At 56.6% G+C, this 19,965-nt stretch overlaps 2 non-coding genes across 2 annotated transcripts; both read left to right on the top strand.

The window, feature by feature from the left end:
- On the top strand, positions 1 to 73 carry TRNAR-UCG. Its single transcript has one exon. It is a non-coding gene; the product is annotated as a tRNA-Arg (tRNA).
- Positions 74 to 5,690: 5,617 nt separating this feature from the next.
- Positions 5,691 to 5,772, top strand: TRNAS-AGA. Its single transcript has one exon. It is a non-coding gene; the product is annotated as a tRNA-Ser (tRNA).
- The last annotated feature ends 14,193 nt before the right edge of the window (positions 5,773 to 19,965 follow it).

Here is a 19,965-nt window from a genome sequence, read left to right as displayed (position 1 = left end):
GACCACGTGGCCTAATGGATAAGGCATCTGACTTCGGATCAGACGATTGAGGGTTCAAGTCCCTTCGTGGTTGTGATTGTGCAGTTTTACCTTTGGGCTGAAAGTCCTGCTCCCTTCAGGGCTGGAACCTCTTCTTGGCTGCTCAGGCCAATGCTCTGGCTTCAGCTAGAGCCCCGGGAAGGAGTTGGGGGTTGGGTGTCACAAAGGCTGGTGCATGAGCCCCAGGTGCTTCCAGTCTCGCCTTTGCCATTCCTGACTTGCCAAAGACAATGGGCGGCTGCCCGGGCTAGCGTGTGGAGCAGTTTCCCTCTTCCAAGTGTGCACCTGTCCCTGTGCTGGTGGGTACTTGCCACATAGCGCCTTGGGAGCCTGGGTTTCTCTGCTTCTCACCAGCTGGGGAAAAGCCTCTTGGGGTAAAATCTCCTGCCCCACTGCCAAAGTGAGCACCTGGAGTGGGAATGGTAAGAGGCCCCCCAGGGGGGCTGGCCCTGCTTTCTTACCATCTTCTGATGTTGGCCACAGAGCAGCAGCAGCTGGCTGTGGGTGGTTTTCAGTGGGGGTTCGGCATGCAAGGGAGCAGCCTGTCTGGGTGTCTCTGTGGCTGTCTGCTGGCCACGCATAGGCATGGTTCTCCCTTCCTCTTGCCCTGCCCTCGGTTGCTCTGTGGCTTTTAAGCCTTCCCTTGGAGCCGTCAGCACCAGCCACCTCTGCTCTAGGTGCCCAGAGGAGGAGAGGTGCTGGGCTCCAGCCTGGGACTCTTCCTCCCTCCTGCCTTTCCCTGACTATGAAACCTGGCCCTGACACTCCTTTCTTCAAGTGCCATGTGGGCAAGAGGAAAGTGTGGTAGAAAGCACAAGGGCCAAACTTGTGGGCATCAGAAATCCCAAACACCCAGTCAAACCATAGCCACTTCTAGACCCCATTCCAACCAAAGACCTGGCTCCAGGGGGTATGAGTCACTCAGCACAAGGTAAACAGCTCATTCTCATACAGCTGGAGATAGGAAAGCGCTTGGATCTCCAGGGATTTTCCACAAGGTGCCACTGAGATGTGAACTCAGATTTCAGCATGCCAACCATTATACCAGCTTGTGCTAGTTTCTCTGAACATTGGTGACTCTATCATAGAATACCAGGGTTGAAAGGGACCTCAGAAGGTATCTAGTCCAGCCCGCTGCTCAAAGCAGGGCCAATCCACAGACAGATTTTTATCCCAGATCCCTAAATGTCCCCCTCAAGGACTGAGCTCACAAACCTGGGTTTAGCAGGCCAATACTCAAACCACTGAGCTCTCCCTCCCTCACAGGGCCAGTTTGTGTAAGGGGACTGTTGGCCCTTTACTAAAACTGAGTGGGGTTTTTTTGGTTGGCTAGTTCCCAGTTCCAATAGAAGGGGGAAGGGTCAATGGGAAATCAGGCCCCTGAGACTGACAGGCCCCTGGGGCGATGGTCACCGACTGGTAGGGAACAAGTGAGAATTTGTTAATGAGTAAAATTCCTGGTGAAAATTGGCAAAGCTGTGGAGAGTTTGAAAAGTTCCAGTGAATTTACACATGAAGATACAAACAGAGAGAAAGAGACGATCACAGACTGCACAGGCCCACACAGACATAAACAAAAACCAAACCCACACAGCACACAGAGCCATATACACATAAGGGAAAGCCACACAAAACATAGAACAAATCCGCACCAAAAAGTACAGCAAAAGCCCACAACAGGAAAGCACAAAAACCACATACCAAAAGAATACTTAGCAAAAAACAATCTGCATGCAAAAGTCATACACACACACACACAACTATGCATGGCATCCACAAAAATTACACAGGACCCACATGCACATCAATACGACAGACAACAAAAACCACCGACATACAGAAAGGCGGGCAGGGTTTGAGTCTCACAGCGAAGAGGGTGAGCACACAGGTGGTTTGGGGAGCAAAGACTGAGGGGGAGTCGGGGGCAGTGCTCTGGGCTCTGCTCGACCCCTCCTGACACAGGCGGCTGGTGGAGAGCAGAGCCTGGTAGATCTGTGGAATCTGCCCTGCTCTCTGTAAAGCAAGGGGACCTCGGTGTATTCTGAGCTGCAGGGCAAAATGATTGGCAGAAGCCATTTGCTTAAAGGAAACTAGTGCTGTAAGTGAGGTTTGATCTCACAACCACAGCATGACTCCACTCAGCACTGCTTTGTGAGTACTGGGCACTAACCCATTGCACCACTGTACCCTGCTTTCAGGAGCTTGTCTCCATGTTTCATGGATGGATTAGCGGAGTGGGGGGGTTGCATTAGCTAAAACAAATCCATATTAAAGGCTGCAGGATGGCAGCAGCAAAGGTGGGGTGTCTCCTTCCATGTGATAGAGCTGGTTGCCCCTTCCTTTGCTCAGGGGAAGGTTGGTGCTTTGATCCCACCCGGTGCTGGAATGTCCCATGGGTGAGATTAACGGGACTCTTGGGAAGGGAAGGGAAGTCTTTTCTATCCCTGCCTAGCTCCATTGGTCTCCTGTGGCCCTTTCGGCTCTCTGCTCCCCTGTTGGGGAGATGCATAGACAAGCCCCCATCTGGGTGAGTCACCGAGAGGCTGTGTCCCATGGCGTGTGGGGGGGAGTGGTAGGGGTGGGATGGGGCTCAAGGGGAGAAGGTTGTGTGTGACAGTGTGTGTGGGGGAGGGGGAGGGTGTGTTCCTTAGGATAGAAATGATGGAAAACACAGGGGCAGTGACAGTGGAGCCCCATGTCTGAGTGTTATGACCCTGTGTGGTGCTGCCGTTCACCTTCCCCTCCTATGGGCTCAGCTTTCATTGAATCCAGCATTTTTTCACCTGTCCTCACCACAGAGGTGTCCCACCTGCCTCAGCTACCGAGTGTCCCTCTTAGAGACACTGAGGACTGGAACTGATTTCAGCTGCTGGACAGCTCTGCTAGGTCTTTATTCATTTGCACAGGAAAATGCTGAGTGTTTAAATTCATTTCAAGCCCCCTTCCCCCATTCAGCGAACTCCTGAACATACTGGAGATGGGTCTGGAAATCGATTTTCATTCAAAAAAGGTTTTAAAGGGAATCACTTGGATTGGAACTAGGAACCCATTACCCTACAGCGAAACATTCAGCCACTGAGCTACCCTCACAACAGAGAGGGTCCTATATAGCCCACAGCAGGACCAGTTTTTAACCTAGGGGTTAGTAAACTTTATCTCTATACAAACACCACAGTTTACAAACTCCCCACCCCGTGTCACCAGCTCCCCAGCTCCCTGCCCGTCAGTCTCTCCAGCATTGCTCCAATCCCTTAAAGCAGGGTCTCAACCTCAATTTACCTTAGGGCCAGTGCCAGTCCTCCAGTCCTCCTAGTGGGCCAATAATGTCACTCATACTGCCCAGAACCCACCCCCCAGAACTCCACCCTCCACCTGCCTAAGGCTCTGGGAGGGAGTTTGGGTGGGGGGGAGGAGGCCCTGGGCTGGGGCTGGGGATTGGGGTGCAGGAGGCGTGCAGGCTGTGGGGGGAGTTTGGGTGCAGAAGGGGTGAGAGGCTGGTCTCTGGGAGGGAGTTTGGGTGGGGGAGGGGTTCTGGGGGGCAGGCTCTGGGATGGAGTTTGCAGCGCTGTAACATGGGCGAGGCGAGTGAGGCACTTGCCTCGGGCGCGCAAAGTGGAGGGGCGCAGCTCTACCACGATCAGAGGCGCTTCGGCGGCAGCTCTACTGCTGCCACTTCTTCAGCTGCAATTCGTCAGTGGGTCCTTCTCTCCAAGAGGGACTCAGGGACCCGCTGCTGAATTGCCGCCGAAGGATGAATGAAGCAGCGGCGGCAATTGGGCGGCAGGTCCTTCCCTCCGACAGGGACTCAAGGACCTGCAGCCAAAGAGCCTGGAGCCGGCCCTTGCCTCAGGCACAAAAATTCCTTGTTATGGCTCTGGGAGTTTGGGTGCTGGGTGCAGGCTCTGGGCTGGGGCAGGGGGTGGGGGGAACAGGAGGAGGGGTGGGGGTGCAGGCTCTGGGAGGGAGATTAGGGTGGGTGGGAGGGTGTGTGTGGAGGGAGGGGGTGCAGGCTGTGGGAGGGAGTTGGGGGCAGGTGTCTGTGGAGAGGGGTGCAGGCTCTGGGAAGGAGTTTGCAGGGAGGAGAGTGTATGTGGGGAGGGGATGGTGGTGCAGGCTCTGGGCTGGGGCAGGGGGTAGGAGGAACAGGAGGAGGGGTGGGGGTGCAGGCTCTGGGAGGGGGTCAGGGGTGCGGCGCTTACCTGGGGCTCCAAGGCGGGGCAGGCTGGGGGGCCTCCGTGTGCTGCTGCCCCCAGGCATCACCCCCGCAGTGTCCCATTGGCTGCAGGGGCTCAGGACAGGGGCAGCGCACGGAGGCACAGACCCACCCTGCCCTGCCATGGGGAGGGGCCGGCAGCCACTGGAGCGAGCAGACAGATGCTGCTCAGCTCCGCTGCACTGCTGGGGTCCCTGGCAGGGAGCGCCTGGGGGCAGCAGGTGGGGCCAAGGGAGTGACCTGGTCCCAAAACTGCTGGAGCCCCACGGGCGAGACCTGGGAACCAGGACTGCCAGCCAGACAAACACCTTTAAGAGGAGGCGGCCCTCTCCCTGTCACAAACTGATCCTCCTCCTTCAGTTCAGTGACAGCCTGAATTGTTCCTTATCCCGGCAGAGCCAGAGGATTGAAAGCAACAACATCAAACCCCTGTGTAGCTCCCAGGAATGGACACAAACACTCCCTGGTATCTGAGGAGATGTTCAGCTTTGCCCTTGGTCAACTACAAGGCTAAAGGGAAAGGAGGTGGCGCCAGGTATAAAGAGTGAAACACGACACATCATAGTTATGCCCATGGTGGCTGCAAAATCTTTTGATGTACTTCTTCTTATCAGCAGTGTATTGTTTTCTCTGGAGCCTAGGCCTTGACCAAGAAATTTGTACCTTGATAAAATAATCAACTGCCCCTGGACTTGACACCCACTGGGGTGTCCCTACACAGGTACAAGTACTAACAACATGGCTGCCTTTTAGCCATAGATTTTAATCAGGGCAATAAATTGAAACAAACCCCTGTTAAATCATTTCTCAGCCTGAGTCCTTCACCCACATTCCCTAGAGCACTGGGCCACCATGTGGACGTTTCATTTCTGACCTCAGTTTCACACAGAGACAAAATTTCCTTTGCACAGATCCATGAACAGCAAAACCTCCCTGTGTCTCTGGTCTGAGCCAGGGCATTCGATGCCAGTGAACCTTTTTCTCCTGCAATGACGACGGTCAGACAGAGGGGTCATGGCACCTGCATCCCCGCCAGGGAGATATTGGCTCCGCTCTTTCTTTCTGCTGCTGTTGTTAGTCCATCAAACATCAAGGGTGGAATGCAAGGCTGAGTTCACGCACCAGCCCTCAGTGCCCCAGAGAAATCCTGCCCCCTGCTAGTGGAACGATGTGCTGGAGATTTGACTAGGAAAGGGACTGTCTGAATTGTCAGAGTGGGGAATGAACAACAATCTACAGCAATGTCGTTCACACAAACACACTCTCATCCTGCTCCAGCCGGAAGGGAAATGGGCAGGAATTCTCGCTGTTCACCCAAGGACACACTTACACTGATGGGCAGCCGTGAGTGTGCTGGGGAAGCTGGTCTGAGCAAACAATTTGAAGTGACAATTCAGTGAGAACAAAATCATCATGCAGTGAAATGGATGCATGTCAAGTAGTTGTGGCCGAGTGGTTAAGGCGATGGACTAGAAATCCATTGGGGTCTCCCTGCGCAGGTTCGAATCCTACCAACTACGCAAGCGCTGTTGTTATTATTGTAGTCTTAGTGCCTGAGCATCCATAGTGCGAACTGGAGATAAATCTAGTTTCACTCTGTCTACACTTAAAACGCTGCTGTGGCACTGCTATAGCACTTTGGAGTAGACAGTGACTGGAGGGATTTTCCCATCCCTGTAATAGCTGCATGGACAGAACAATTCTTCCTTTTCTTTAGCACTATCTAACCCGGGCTTAGGTCACCTTAACTATATGGGTTTGTCGGGGGGTCACACCCTGGGAGACATCGCTTTGCCAGTTCAGTGCCCAGTGTACACCAGCCCTTAGATCCCTCTTGGTATTTCAATGCAGGCACTGACCTGTGAGAGGAAAACATCAGCTCATAAACACAGAGACTAATCTCGCTGCACTTTCCAGAAAGTCACAAAATTCAATTCATTCTTGCTAGGACAGAGAAAAAATAAGTGATACTTAGTTTTTGGCTTGATTAAATAAAATTAAGTGTTTAATTAATATAGTAAAAATCTGTACTGATTCCTCTAACTAACACCATAGCGTGAAATAGGAACAGAGACAAATCTTGTCAGTGACGACTAATTTCACAAATGATCTTCCCATTAGTAATTGCCACACTGCCCCTATTGGAGGTCTGGGCATCTCCAGTGTCATTGCTCTGCGTTCACCTTCCCCTAGAATTGTTCTCGGACATTCGACTTCCTCTGCAGCATGGGGCTCAGGTCACTTGCTGGAGGATTCCCTGCACCTTGATGTCTTTAAGCCACAATTTGAGGACTTCAATAACTCAGACATAGGTTAGGGGTTTGTTACAGGAGTGGGTGGGTGAGATTCTGTGGCCTGCATTGTGCAGGAGGTCAGACTAGATGATCATAATGGTCCCTTCTGACCTTAATTCTATGCAGGGGCGGCTCTAGAAAATAGGCTGCCCCAAGCAGCGCGGTGTGCTGCGCCGCCCTTGCTCGGTCCCGCGGCGGGTCCCCTCCCGCGGCTCCGGTTGAGCTCCCGCGGCAGGTCCACCGGAGCCCCGGGACGAGCGGACCTCCCGCGGGCACGGCTGCGGACGGTTCGCGGGTCCGGCGGCTCCGCTTGAGCTGCCGCAGTCATGCCTGCGGGAGGTCCAGCCGAGCCGCGGGACGAGCGCCCCCTCCGCAGTCATGCCTGCGGCAGGTCCGCTCGTCCGCGGCTCCGGTGGACCTCCCGCAGGCATGACTGCGGCAGGTCCACCGGCCCAGCCTGCTGCCCCCTAGATTTGGCCGCCCTAGGCAACAGCTTGGTTTGCTGGTGCCTAGAGCCGCCTCTGATTCTATGAAGCTATGAATCTAGTCCCAAATTTGGAAAACGGTGCAGTTCAGAATGAGAATAGTGACCCCGTCTCCTTCCTGCACCTGCTCTACATTGCTCCACAGCAGCTTCTCTACCTGCAGAGTCACCCCAGCACTGTAGTTCAGCCGCCCAGGGTTCAGCAGGGGCCTCTGGCAAGGACAGTGGGTGCAGCTAACAGCCCAGTGTGCCTGGCCCTGAGGCAGCTGTAAAAAAGCAACACTCCCCCCAGAAGTACAGAGACTGAATTCCTTAACTTTAACATCATGACCCCCTGTGGAAAGCCACACGCGTCAGTTGTATTTTCACAGGGAGATGCAAAAATCAAGTGACACCAATTTTTAAGTTGAGTAAATAAAGTTGAGGAGATAGTTATTAACCTCACAAAAATATACTAAAGATCCCTCAACATAACACCTGAAGGTGAAATATGAACAGAGACAAATCTTGTCAGCAAAGGCTCCTTTCCCAAACGATCCTCAAAATGTTACTAATTCCCACCCCTCCTCCACAGGAGCTCTGTGCAGTGTAACTGTTCTGCAGGCAGCTTCCCATTAAATGCTGTTGTGGGACATTCCCAGGCCTGGAAATGTACCAGCGACAGAATTTGAAGAGCAAACCTGGCTCCCCGCACCAGGCGGGATTTGAGTGTTTTGTCCCTGTCACTTAGTCTGTGTCAATAGTACAGACCCCAGGTGTCCTGGAACCACCGGTTCTAAAAAGGCTTCTAAATTTAACAACCGGTTCTTGTGAATGGGTGTGAACTGGCTGGAGCTCACCCCTGGCTGTAAGTTGGGGGAATCAGCCATCACCTGCATGAAGCCACACATAGGGAATTGCTCAACCTTTTTTGGAAAGACACATGGTGCTGGGCCCCTCATCCAACTGAAGTCTTCAGTGTCACAGTGACCCAAGGTGTGTGCACAGAATGGGGATGGTGTATGTGTGGGTGGGTGGATGGATGGATGAATTGATTTCTGCATGTGTTTGTGTGGTTTCTGCAAGGGTTTTGTGTGTGTGGGGGGGGTGTTATTACAGCTCTGGGGGTTGTGTTTGTGGCTTTGCAAATGTTTGTGTGTTCATGTGGCTGGATTTGTGCACGTGTTGGCATCTGTTAGTAGTTGTGTTGATGTTGGCTGGATTTATGTGGGTGTTTGTGTATATTAGCAATTGTGTGTGTGTGTGGCTGGATTCATGCATGTGTTCGTGTATGTTTGCAATTGTGTGTGTGTGTGTGTGTGTGCATGCTCAGCTGCCCTCTGCCAGTGCAACAACCGTTTCTCTATATGTCACAGCCCCCATACCGTCGACCCTGGTGGTGATTTCCCCATCTTACAAGGGCTGGCTGGCCTGACACTTAACCCCTCTGTGAAGTGTGGCGGAGGCTGCAGCTCACCCCCTGTGGGGCAGAAGGGCCCAGGTGCACCTGGAGAGCAGCTCAGATGAGGTGGGGCAGGGCATGTGGTGTCCATTCTGTGTTGCCTGGTGCTCGGCTGTTGCACAATCCCCAGCCACGCCGCACAGCGCATCCCGAGAGGGGGCAGGGGGCCAAGCAGATGATCCAGCACGAGGGGGGTGAGGATGTGTGGTTGGGGGGAGGAAAAGCCTTGGGCTGCACTGGGGGAGTGCAGAGCAGGGGTGACACCCCAGAAACCTGCAGCAAAGGGATGGACAGGTGGGGTGGGTGGATAGAAGAGGCAGCGGGACTAAAATCTAAAAGGGGAGTGTGGGGTCTAGTGGTCAGAGCGGGGGCGGGGGGTTGGTGGTCAGAATTCCTGGATTCTATCTCCAGCCCTGGGAGGGGAGTGGGGTCCAGTGGTTACAGTGTGTGTCAGGGGGAGAGCCAGGACTCCTGGGTTCTATCCCTGGCTCTGGGAGTGGAGGGGGTCTAGAGCAGGGGGACTGGGAGCCAGGACTCCTGGGTTCCATAGGGGAGACTGTTTTTTCCTGTGCTCCCCTCCCTAGAGATCCCAGCCCAGCCCCCTAGTGCAGAGTGAGTGGGAGCCGAGGAAGTTGCTCTCCCACTTCAGAAACATGATTCAACCTCCCCTCCCCCATGGGCTGTGACATCATGGACCCCTCCCTCCCCAAGGCAGACAGTAGAAGCCCCGCCCCACCAGAGAAGTGGGGGGTCTAGTTGCACCCACAACAATCCCACTCATGGTTGCAAAGAAACCCCCACAAACCACTGCTAGCACAGGATCTGCTGCTTTCTTTTCACCATGAGCTGCTCCCCGCCAGGCACCACACCCCAGTCACACGCCTTTGGTCACTGTGTAGCTCAGTGGCAATCACTGCCCCGAAGTGACTCCGGCGCAGGCACCCACAGCACGAACTCCCCACACCGGATTCTGTCCACACGCAGAGAATTCTCTCCGCCGGGCTCCTTCGGTTCCTCTCGCTGCTCTGCGTCCTGCCGCCAGACACTGCTCATCTGCATAGCCCCGCCCATGGACACGTGACACCTTCTGTCGTTTTGGTCTCGAGTGGATGAGTCGCCTGCAGAGAGTGATAACGTCAGCGCACGTCACAGCCGGCGGGCGGGGATTGTCTGTGAGCCCCGCGCTGGGGGCGGGGCTTCAGGGAGAGACCCAGCCCCATAGACAGCCTGGGGCAGGGAGCTATTGGGGGAAGGGATGAGGGGATGGGGGGAGAAGGGGGGAGGGAGAGACCCAGCCCCATAGACCTGCAGGGGCAGGGGATCTTGGGGTCAGGAGGGGAGAAGGGGGGTTGGCAGAGACCCAGCCCGGGGTACAGGGAAATGGGCTGGTTTGGAGGGAACTGGGGAGGAGAAGAGACACAGGGCAGGACACACCTTGGGACAGGGAAACTGACTCACTCCGAATACATGCGGAGCAGGGCAGGGCGGAGGCAGATCATGCTGGTCCCAGGGTAATTTCGGGGGGTTCTGATTCCCCACTCAGCCGGGGGGCTCCCCTCTGGGCTGAGGAGCCCTGGGGTGGGGCGGGTGCAGGGGCTGGGTGTGTGTGTCAGGCTGGGGGAGCTGCCTGGGCAGAGGGGCTGGAACCAGGGGCGGCTCCAGGCACCAGCACACCCAGTGTGTGTGGGGGGGGGGCAAGCTGCAGGGGGGGGCTCTGCTGGTCACCGCGAGGGCAGCAGGCATCCCAACCCCTCCACCACTCTACCCCCCTCCCCTCTCCTCTCCTCTCCTCCCAGAGCTGGGGGAGAACCCAGGAGTCCTGGCTCCCAGCCCTGCCCCTCCCCCGTATTTCCATATGGCTCCATCCAACAGCCCCGCCCCTGAGTGGGGCGAGATGAGGCCAAGGGAGAAACGGGGGGGGGGGGGGGGGCGGGGCCGGGAGCTGCGAGTTCGCGTCAGGAGCCGGAGGGGGCGGGGCGGGGCGGGGATGAGGAGTTGCGCTGGGGGGGAGGTGTCGGGTTGACCCAGGGACCCGCCCTCACCTGGGCTGGAGAGGACGGAGGCGCCCCGGGGCAGGCTGGGAGTTGTAGTTCCTGGCTCGTCTCAGAGCTGAGATGACGACTCGGTTGCTCAGACAACGCGCCCCTCCCGGTGCACTCTGGGAAGCGTAGTTCTCTCTCTCTCTCTCTCTCTCTCTCTCTCTCTCACACGCGGCCTCTATTGGAGGAGGGGCCGTAACTCGTCACTTCGCCGCGCCCCTCCCCGCTCCCTGATTGGCGGAGAGAGCGCGGGACAGAGACTCGGCGCGTGGGGGGAGGCCCCAGTTCCCTCGCCCCGAGGCTTCGCTGCCTCCCACCCCCGGCGCGCGCTGCGGCCGTTGGGATTCGAATCCCGCGTGGGAGCCGGCGGGGTGGGGCCGGTCCGAGGGGCGCTGGGGCGGGGCGGTGATTGGCGGCTCCACGCGCGGAAGGGTGCCGGGGGCTCAGACCCCCCAGTTTCAGGCGCCAGGCCCAGCCCCGCCCCCGGCGTCCCCTCCCCCACCCTGTCCGCTCTGCCTGGCCTTTCCCTTTGCCCCCCCCACCCTTCCTCCTCCTTCCCCCATCCCCGTCCTCAGCACCCTGCCCCCCGCCTCCTCCTCCCCCATCCCTGTCCTCAGCACCCTCCCCTCCCATCCCCTCCCCCTCAGCACCCCACCCTCCTCCTCCCCCCATCCTCAGCACCCCGACCTCCTCCTCCCTCTCCTCAGCACCCTGCCCCCATTCCTCCTCCCCCCCATCCTCATCCTCAGCACTCCTACCCTCCTCCCCCTCTGTAGGGCCCAACAGCCCCTTCAAGCCCCCCCAACCTGCCCCCCCGTGTCTCCCCTTCTGTTGTGACCCTCTCGCCATCCCCATCCCCATCTGTGGGGATCCCTCAGCCCCCAGCGTCCCCTCCCCCATCCGGGACACTCTGCCTGGCCGTTCCCATCGCCCCTGACCTCCTCCCCCCATCCTCGCCCCCCCCGACCTCCTCCTCTCACCCCACCCCCGATGACCTCCTCCTCCTCCCCCCTGTCCTCAGCGCCCCATCCCCCCTTCCTCCTGCCCCTCCCCGTCCTCAGCGCCCTGCCCCTAATCGCCTCCAGCCCATTTCTCCATTGCTGGGCCCCACTTTCCCATCCCCCCCACTCTCCCAGTCCATCCCCAGGGTGGGAGGTTCCTCAGCTCCAATCTCTGCTGCCCCCCAACCTGCCGGGTTCCCCTTTTCAGCCACTGTGGGGTCCTCCAACCCGCCCCCACCCATCCACTCTGGGCTCTCTAAATCCCACATTCCCACAATGCACCTTGGTAACCCCACCCTCCTCTATCCCTAATCCCCCTAGTCCCTTCCCTGGGGTCCTCCTGGACACCCCAACCCACAGTCCGGCCCCCACATACACCCCAGTCACTCATTCACATGCTGAGCTAGTCCTTCAGGGGCCCCCACAGCCCCCCAAACTCCTCCATCCATGAGCCCCGTGGGCCTGTGGCCGGGAAGGGGGGGAAGCTCCCACTTTGGCTGGGCTGGGTGTGGGTGTTAATCTTTTCCTGGCTTGCGTGTGCTGAGCTCACAAAGGCTTTTTGCTCCCTCAGGGTGGGGGGTGGTTTTGGCCGAAGGTGACGTGGTTTGGTAGCCCTGTGGATGCTGCGTGGTGTCTGCAATGGGGCGTGTGTTCCCATCATGCCCCTTCCCCTCTGCCTGCAGAGCTGAGCACAGACAGGTCTGAGGAGCAGAGCAGGAGCTCTGGGAAGGAGAAGAGCAATATGAAGATGGAGTCTAAGATGAGGCCAGGTGACTTCTGTGGAGGGAGACATGCTGGACAGCGCCAAGGATTGGGGAGACAACCAGGTGTGAGTCCCGGGCTCAGATTTCTAATTGTAGCTGTGATGGCAGAATGGGAGGAGGGTTGAAGCTGGAGCCCTGGGGTGCCGGAGTAGCGAGAAGAGGAGCCTCGCCACCATTGCTTTTTCTTTTCCTCTTGTGTTGTGTTTCATACCAAGGGAAAAGAAGTCGCGGGGACGGAGTCCAGCCCCGAGGTGAGATGGAAAGTGAGCGAGAGCAGTGACAGGGTGAATCCTGTTGGTGCCAGGCAAGACCTGCCCAGCTGGGATGAGAGTAGCTGTCTCTGTCGGTGAGAGAAGTGTCTGGTTTGGGAAGGGCTCTGGTCACAGCCCTCCTGGCTCCAGGCAGGGACGTCCCGTTACCTGGGTGTGGGTTTCCGGACTAGCTGTGGCTTCAAGGGAGATGATGTTGCCATTTGTGGGGGCTGATCATCTCTCTGGCCAGGAGAGGTGTGTGCTCCCTAGCAGAAAGTTGGATCCATGAGGGTGACTCCCTGTTCTGAGTTTCTTTCTTTCTCCGAGATTTCTCTCTCTGTGTTGGCCAACTTACACTCAAACTCTCTCTCTCCTTTCATGGACACCTGTCATGTTCAGTTGCCTTCATCCTCTTCCTCTGCTCCTCCTCCCCCAGTCTCCTATGGGCTCAGCTGGGTCTGTCTGCCCACGGGCAAGGTCTGTGCCATACTGGGAAGGATGTGTCCTGCCTGCCAGGATAAGGGGGTTGCTCCTCCCACCCCCTATCTTCGGGGAGACCTCATTGCTGTCACTGGGTCACAGCGTGAGTGGCCAGTCATGTCTTTGGGGCTGTGGGGTCTGAGACTGAGAGGAGTGGGCTCGCAGTCATGGCTTTGGGCACAGGATTAGAGATGCTCAGAACCCCCCTTATCACCCGCTAGCTCCATTACTGCATCACCCAAAAGCCTCGCTCAGGGCCCACTATGCTTCCTTGTGCTGGGCACTGCAGGGCCAATCAGAGGGACAGCAGGATGCATGAGGAAATAGATGAGTGTGTGAGGCAGATGGGTGAGGGGGGGTGGCATACATTGGGGACGGATGGGAGTTGAGAGTTGGACGGACAGCGGGACAGATGGAGAGCTGCAGGGACGGATGGTGATGTCACAGGCTGGAGTTGTGATGGGTTCAGCTCATGGCCGCTGGCCCTGTCATCTCCTGCCCCCATCTGCCCGTCAGACTCTGCCCCTGTCTCTCACAGGCAGCACTCAGCAGGGTCTGGCCCTGTCGTTACACTGGTGCCTACACCCAGTGCACACCTGTGTGTTATGTGCTCCTGGAGAGCTCAGGCAGGGACAAGCGTGCGGCTCACGGCTGCTGAACCAGCTACTCCAAAACTGCCACAGATCTCCCCCTCCTTGGGCTGCAAGACCCTGGCCGGGGGGTTCCCTGTCCCTCCTCGCTGCCTGCTCAGCACAGAGACCGAGGTCACCTGCCTCTGCCCAGCCTCCAGCTGGAGCTGCTCCAGCCCTGAATTGCTGGTATCCAGCCTGGCCGGAGTTGGTGCGATGTCCTAGCGGAGTCCATTCTTTCTCCCCTGTAGATGACGATTTTCCCCACTGCAGTTAGTTGCTCTTTCTCTGCTTCCCCATAGCCCCTCCCCAGTGATAGTGACCCCTGCTGGCCAGGCACGGGAGTGTCCTGTAGGTGCCTTCTTGTAGGAGCAGTGACTCCTGGTGGCGAGGGGCAGCAATGCCTGGCACGTATCCCCCCTTGCATTGCTGCAGCGACCCCTGGTGGCCACTGAGGGCAGTTGCCTATGTGACCCCACCACTGCCATTGCGCCTGTGAGCGCTGGTGGGTAGGTGAGGCAGGGCCCTGTATGTATATCAGCCATTGGGGCAGTGCCCTCTGCGTATCCCACTCTCATCTCGGTGACTCGTGTTGCCCAGGTGGGGCAGTCCCCTGTGTGTATTTACTCCCCACAACTCCTGCATTGGGCCAGTGAGCACTGGTAGCCAGAGGAGTCAGTGCCTGAGGTGTGTTCTTCACCTCCCCCAAGGTGGCAGGGTGCCTGGGTGGCCGTGTCAGGCAGTGCCCTGGGTATCTTCCAACCCCTCTGTGGCAGTGAGCCCTGCTCCTAGTGTGTTTCACTCCCCCACTAGGGATGTGCACTGGTGGCCAAGTATGGCAGTGCCCTGTGTGTAGCCCCCTCCCCCCCCCCCAGGGTGACCAGATAGAAAGTGTGAAGAATCGGGACGGGGTGGAGGGTAATAGGCACCTACATAAGAAAAAGCCCCAAATATCGGGACTGTCCCTATTAAATTGGGACATCTGGTCACCCTATCCCCTCTACCCCTGTGCCAGGTATGGCAGGCACTGATCCCTGGCATCCCCATGGGGCAATACCCTCTGTATATCCCCCAATTGGGGCAATGACCCCTGCTGGTCAGGTGGGGCAGTGCCCCGTGTGTTTATCCCCCCTATTTAGGTAGTGAACCCTGGTGGCTAAGTGAGGCAGTGGCCTTTGATTTCCTCTTCTCTCCCCGCCCCCTCTCTCTGCGGTAGGGCCCCCAGTTGGGGCACTACCCGATGTGTATCTCTACTAATTGGAGCAGTGACCTCCCCGTGGTGCCCTGGTGTGGCAGTGCCCTATTGGTATCTCCCTCCCCCTCTCCCCACACCAGTGGGGTAGTGGCCACTTTCAGGCAGTGGCCTGTTTATCATCCCCCCACACCACCACCATTGCAGCAGTGCTCCCTGGTGGCCATGTGCAGCAGTGCCCTGCATGTATCCCCCCCAACCATTGCTGCAGTGACCCCAGGTGCCCAGTTTGAGTAGTAGCCTGTGTGTACCTCACCTCTTGGGGCAGTAACGTGTGGGGCCAGCTAAGACAGTGCACAGTCTGTGACGTCTGGTGGCCACGGAGGGCAGTGGCCTGTATGTAGCATCTCCTCTGGAGCAGTGACAACTGGTGTCTTGGTGCTAAGATGCAGCCACCTCTGGGGTACATGGTGGGGCTGTTTACAGGACAATGGGGACAGCCCCCCCATTCCAGGAAGTAGGGGAATGTCTGGTGTTCGGGGAAGAGCGTTCCACCTTCTATTGAACTGTGATGCTCTGAGCACCTTTCCCCTACATGAAGAAGACCCTGTGTGGCTCCAATGCTGGTCCAGTAACAGGTATCACCTCACCTGCCTTGTCTCCTGGTATTCTGGCCGGTGTCCAACTTCCCTTCGCTGTTGGTCCTCAAACCTCCTCCAAGCAACCCCCCCCCCCCAGTCCCTTAAGCTGCCAAACCTCCCCTGGAGCCCAACCCTGGGGGGGGGGCACCCCACCTGAAAACCCTACGGCACCATGGGAGTGGTCGTGTCCACTGCCTCCATCTCCCACCAGCCAGGACGGGCCCCACAGCACCATGGGAGTGGTCGTGTCTCCTGCTTCCATTTCCTGACAGCTGCTGCCAGGCCCGGCCCAGACTTCCCATTTCTGGTGCGAGTCCGGAAGCAGATGCTGCCATGAGGCGGTGCTGGGAAGGGTGGTGCTGGTGTCAGGAGAAAGCAGGAGGAGTAGGTGGGGTCTGTGCTCCTGCGGGGAGGTGCTGCCCTTGCTGTGAAAGGGCCCCGCCATTAGGGGAGATGTCATCTCCCTGCCCTGCCACGCTCTGCACCAGCCCCTGCTTGTCCCGGGAGCAGGGCTGGCTCCAGGCACCAGTGTAGCAAGCAGGTGCTTGGAGCGGCCAGTTCAAAGGGGCGGCCCGTCCGGTATCGGGGCAGCAGGTCTGGGCCTTTGGCGGAAATTCGGCGGCGGGTCCCTCATTCCCTGTCTTAGTCTTTGAGCTGCCGCCGAATTGCTGCCAAAGAGGAAGGGGGGGAGGACTCGCCGCCGAACTGCCGCAGAAGCAGCAGTGTGGTTGAGCTGCCGCCGAAGAGCCACAGCTTGTCCTTTTCCCCCCTCCTGCTTGGGGCGGCAGAAAAGCTGGAGCTGGCCCTGCACAGGAGGAGCAGGCTCCAGTCTGCGGAGCTGCAGCAGGGAGCCCCGCAGCAGGGAACCCCGCAGCCCAATGCCTGTCAGGCCCCCCCGTTCTCCATGCCCCTAATCCCTGCTGCCCCCCCCCCCCATCAGTTAGAGAACAGGAGGCAACTTAACTTCTGCTCACTGTTCCCGGTGGGGCTCTAACAGAGCGCGAACCGGAGCCACTTAACTTCCACTCGCTGTTCCCTTTATAGACGCACGGTCAGAGCTCTCACAGGCTGGGCAGCAAGGGGCTGGTGCCGTTTGTCTCACCCCAGTGGATATTGCAGCCCTTAGTAGAGAGGTTTGTTCTTTAAACATGGGGTCAGTCTCCTGTGGGGTTGGGCCACAGGAGAGCCCCGTGCCCCTTCCTGTGCTTCTAACCCTGCACTGTTCACCCTGCGTCCTCCCCCACGCCCCTAATCCTGTGCCCCCCTCTGGCACCCCTAACCTCTGCACCCCTAACCCTGTGCCCCCCTCTGCCACCCCTAACCCCTGCCTCCTCCTGCACCCGTAATCCCTGCACTGTGCCCCCTTTTCCCCTAACCCCTGCACCCCCTCCTGTGCCCACTTGGGGAAACTGACCTGGATGCACGGAGTAGCTGGCATTGCTGCTCGCTCCCCCCGCCGCCCCTGAACACTTCTCCTCCGCACATCGCTAGGGGGCTGTGAGGGGGGAGCAAGGAGCGACATCAGGGCTCCCTGCATCCAGGTCACCTTCCCCACCTGGGCTGCATAAGGGGAAGGTGACCTGGATGCAGGGAGCCCTGATGTCGCTCCTTGCTCCCCCCTAGGGGGGCACGGAGGAACATTGGGGGGAGCAGTATCCGCTCATCACCGCTCTCTCCCCCTTCTCTTCCCCTCCCTCCCCCCATGTTCCTATGCCGGGAGGGAGCAGGGAGAAATCTGGGCACCACCCCAAGCAGCACTCCCCTGCCAGCTGGGAGCAGATTCTGACTTTACACCAGCAGCACACACCTCTCTGCTACTGTACAGCACCACCCTTGACCATGGTACCCCTGGGCAATTCCCTGGTGTCACCCACCCTAAGGCTGCCCGGGCTATGGGCTTCAGAGGGAGTGACCAGACCAGGCGACCATGGAGAGCTCCAGCCCCTGTTCTCCCCTCCCAGCTTCTAGCAATCAGAGGCCAGGGACATGCTTCCATGCTGATGACAGGTACTGCTCAATAATGATCCAAAGTACAGGGACGGCTCCAGACCCCAGCACGCCAAGAGGAGCCACGGGGGGCGCTCTGCTGGTCCCGGGAGGGCGGCAGTCGGCTCCAGTGGACCTCCCACAGACGTGCCTGCAGAGGGTCCGCTGGTCCCACAGCTGGGGTGGAGCATCCGCAGGCATGTCTGTGGGAGGTCCACCGGAGCCGCTGGACAGGCGACCGGCAGAGCGCCCCCCGTGGCGTGCCACCGTGCTTGGGGTGGCGAAATGGCTAGAGCCGCCCCTGCGAAAGTACATTCATATTCCTCATCTGAGTCAGATGCCACCAACCAAAGATTGATTTTCCTGTCTAGTGGTTCAGGTTCTGTACTGTTCGCATCAGAGTGTTGCTCTTTGAGGACTTCTGACAACATGTTTCACACCTCGTCCCTCTTGGATTTTGGAAGGCTCTTCAGATTCTTAAACCTTGGCTCGAGCGCTGTAGCTATCTCTAGAAATCTCCCGTTGTACCTTCTGTGTGTTTTGTCAAATTTGCATTGAAAGTGTTCTTAAAGTGAACAACATGTGCTGGGGCATCACCCAAGACTGCCATAAAACGAAATATATGGCAGAATGCGGATAAAATCATGGAGCAGGAGACATACAGTTCTTCATCAAGGTCTTTAGTCACAAATTAACGCATTTTCTTTTAACGAGCATTATCAGCATGGAAGCATGTCCTCTGGAATGGTGGTTGAAGTATGAAGGCATATGGATGTTAGCATATCTGGCACATTAATACCTTGCAACGCTGGCTACAAAAGTGCCATGAGAGAGCCTGTTCTCACTTTTAGGTGACGTATATAAGACACGGGCAGCATTATTCTTGTAAATGTAAACAAACTTGTTTGTCTTAGCGATTGGCTGAACAAGAAGTAGGACTGACTGGACTCTAAAGTTTTACATTGTTTTCTTTTTGAGTCCACTTACGCAACAAAAAATATCTACATATGCAAGTTGCACTTTAATGATAAAGAGATTGCACTGCAGTACTTTATATTTTACAGTGTAAATATTTGTAATAAAACTATATATAGTGAGCACTGTACACTTCGTATTCTGTGTTGTAATTGAAATCAATATATTGAAATGTAGAAAAACAAAAATAAATTTAAATTGGTATTCTATTGTTTAACGATGTGATTAAAAGAGATTAATCGTGATTTTTTTAAAGTTAATTGTGTAAGATAACTGCGATTAATTGACAGCCCTAGATTTGAATTTTTCTGTCACATGCAGGACAAGCTGGAATATCTGTGTCTATTGGGTTTCCGGGAAACCCAAAGCCCGCCCCATGCTAACGCATCCCCCCCTCCAGCCTAAGGGGAGGTTCCACAGGGCCTCAGAAACCCACTAATTGTGGGGGACAACTAATAAACGAACAGGGACAGGAGTGCGGTCAAAGGGTCATAAGAAGGGAGCCTGACGGGGACACTGAGCAGAGAAGCCCGGACAGCCCCCACTGCTCCTCGAAGGCGTCAAGGGAGCCAGCGGATGCCGCCAGAGGAACTCTGCCCGGATACGTGAACGGACTAAAGATCGGAACAAGCCCCACAGTCGCAGGAGCCTGTGAAATGTGCTGTGAAATGATTTCCTGTTCTGGACATGTCCCCAATTGCCCTTTTTGCCCTAACAGGCTGCAGCGCAACATCCATGTTTTGCTCCAGCTCATTTCCCGTCCTCCCAGGGGCCGGGGAAGGGAAATGGCTGCGTTGGAGCCAGTTGAGGGAGGGATTATCAGGGAGTTGCTGGCGGGTTCCCTTGTCGAGGAGAAAGGGCAGTAAATACATAGGGGGTGGGAACTTCCAGGAAGGTTGGTCTGGGTGGGAGAGGGCAGGAAATCCCCAGGGTGGGGGACAGGGAGTGACAAACCTGCTGGGATTTGTTTACTGTGAGGCTCCAGCATTTCTCAAATGAGGCCACCAGGGGCTTTTAATTGTGGCCACAGCCTCCTGGGCTGTAATTGAGGGAGTGCGGTGGGGCTCAGGCTTCTGCTCTGGGATGGTGGGCGGCAGGCTCAGTCAAGATACATGGAACGTAGGCTGGGTGGAGAGAAGTCTGTGTAACTCATCCAGTTATTGATATACATGTGACACGAATATTACCAATCTGTGTTCCCCCCCACACACACAGACACACACAACCCAGCCCCTCCAAACACACTTCTCCCATACATACCCTCAGTCTGGAAATCATTTGTCTCTGATTTTGTTTAATTGACTCATAACACAAATTAGAATCCCATCTTTTAAATCAATCCTCTAGCAAGACAAAGAAACTTACATCTGTACGACTCAGAAAACACTCCCAAGATATTTTAACAATATGTTGTCATGAAGAAACCAAAGTGCTAAAGAGGCCTGATTTTTTTAACTACTTTAAAAAAATCTTCTCAAATCAGCATCTTTAGAGTGAAACTTTTTCTGCTTTTCTAACCGTACAGTTTTCCCCAAA

Source organism: Mauremys mutica, unplaced genomic scaffold (assembly GCF_020497125.1).
Source record: "Mauremys mutica isolate MM-2020 ecotype Southern unplaced genomic scaffold, ASM2049712v1 Super-Scaffold_100101, whole genome shotgun sequence".
NCBI lineage: Eukaryota > Metazoa > Chordata > Testudines > Geoemydidae > Mauremys > Mauremys mutica.
The sequence above is the reverse complement of the archived record's forward strand: the minus strand, read 5'-3'. Positions and strand labels throughout refer to the sequence as shown.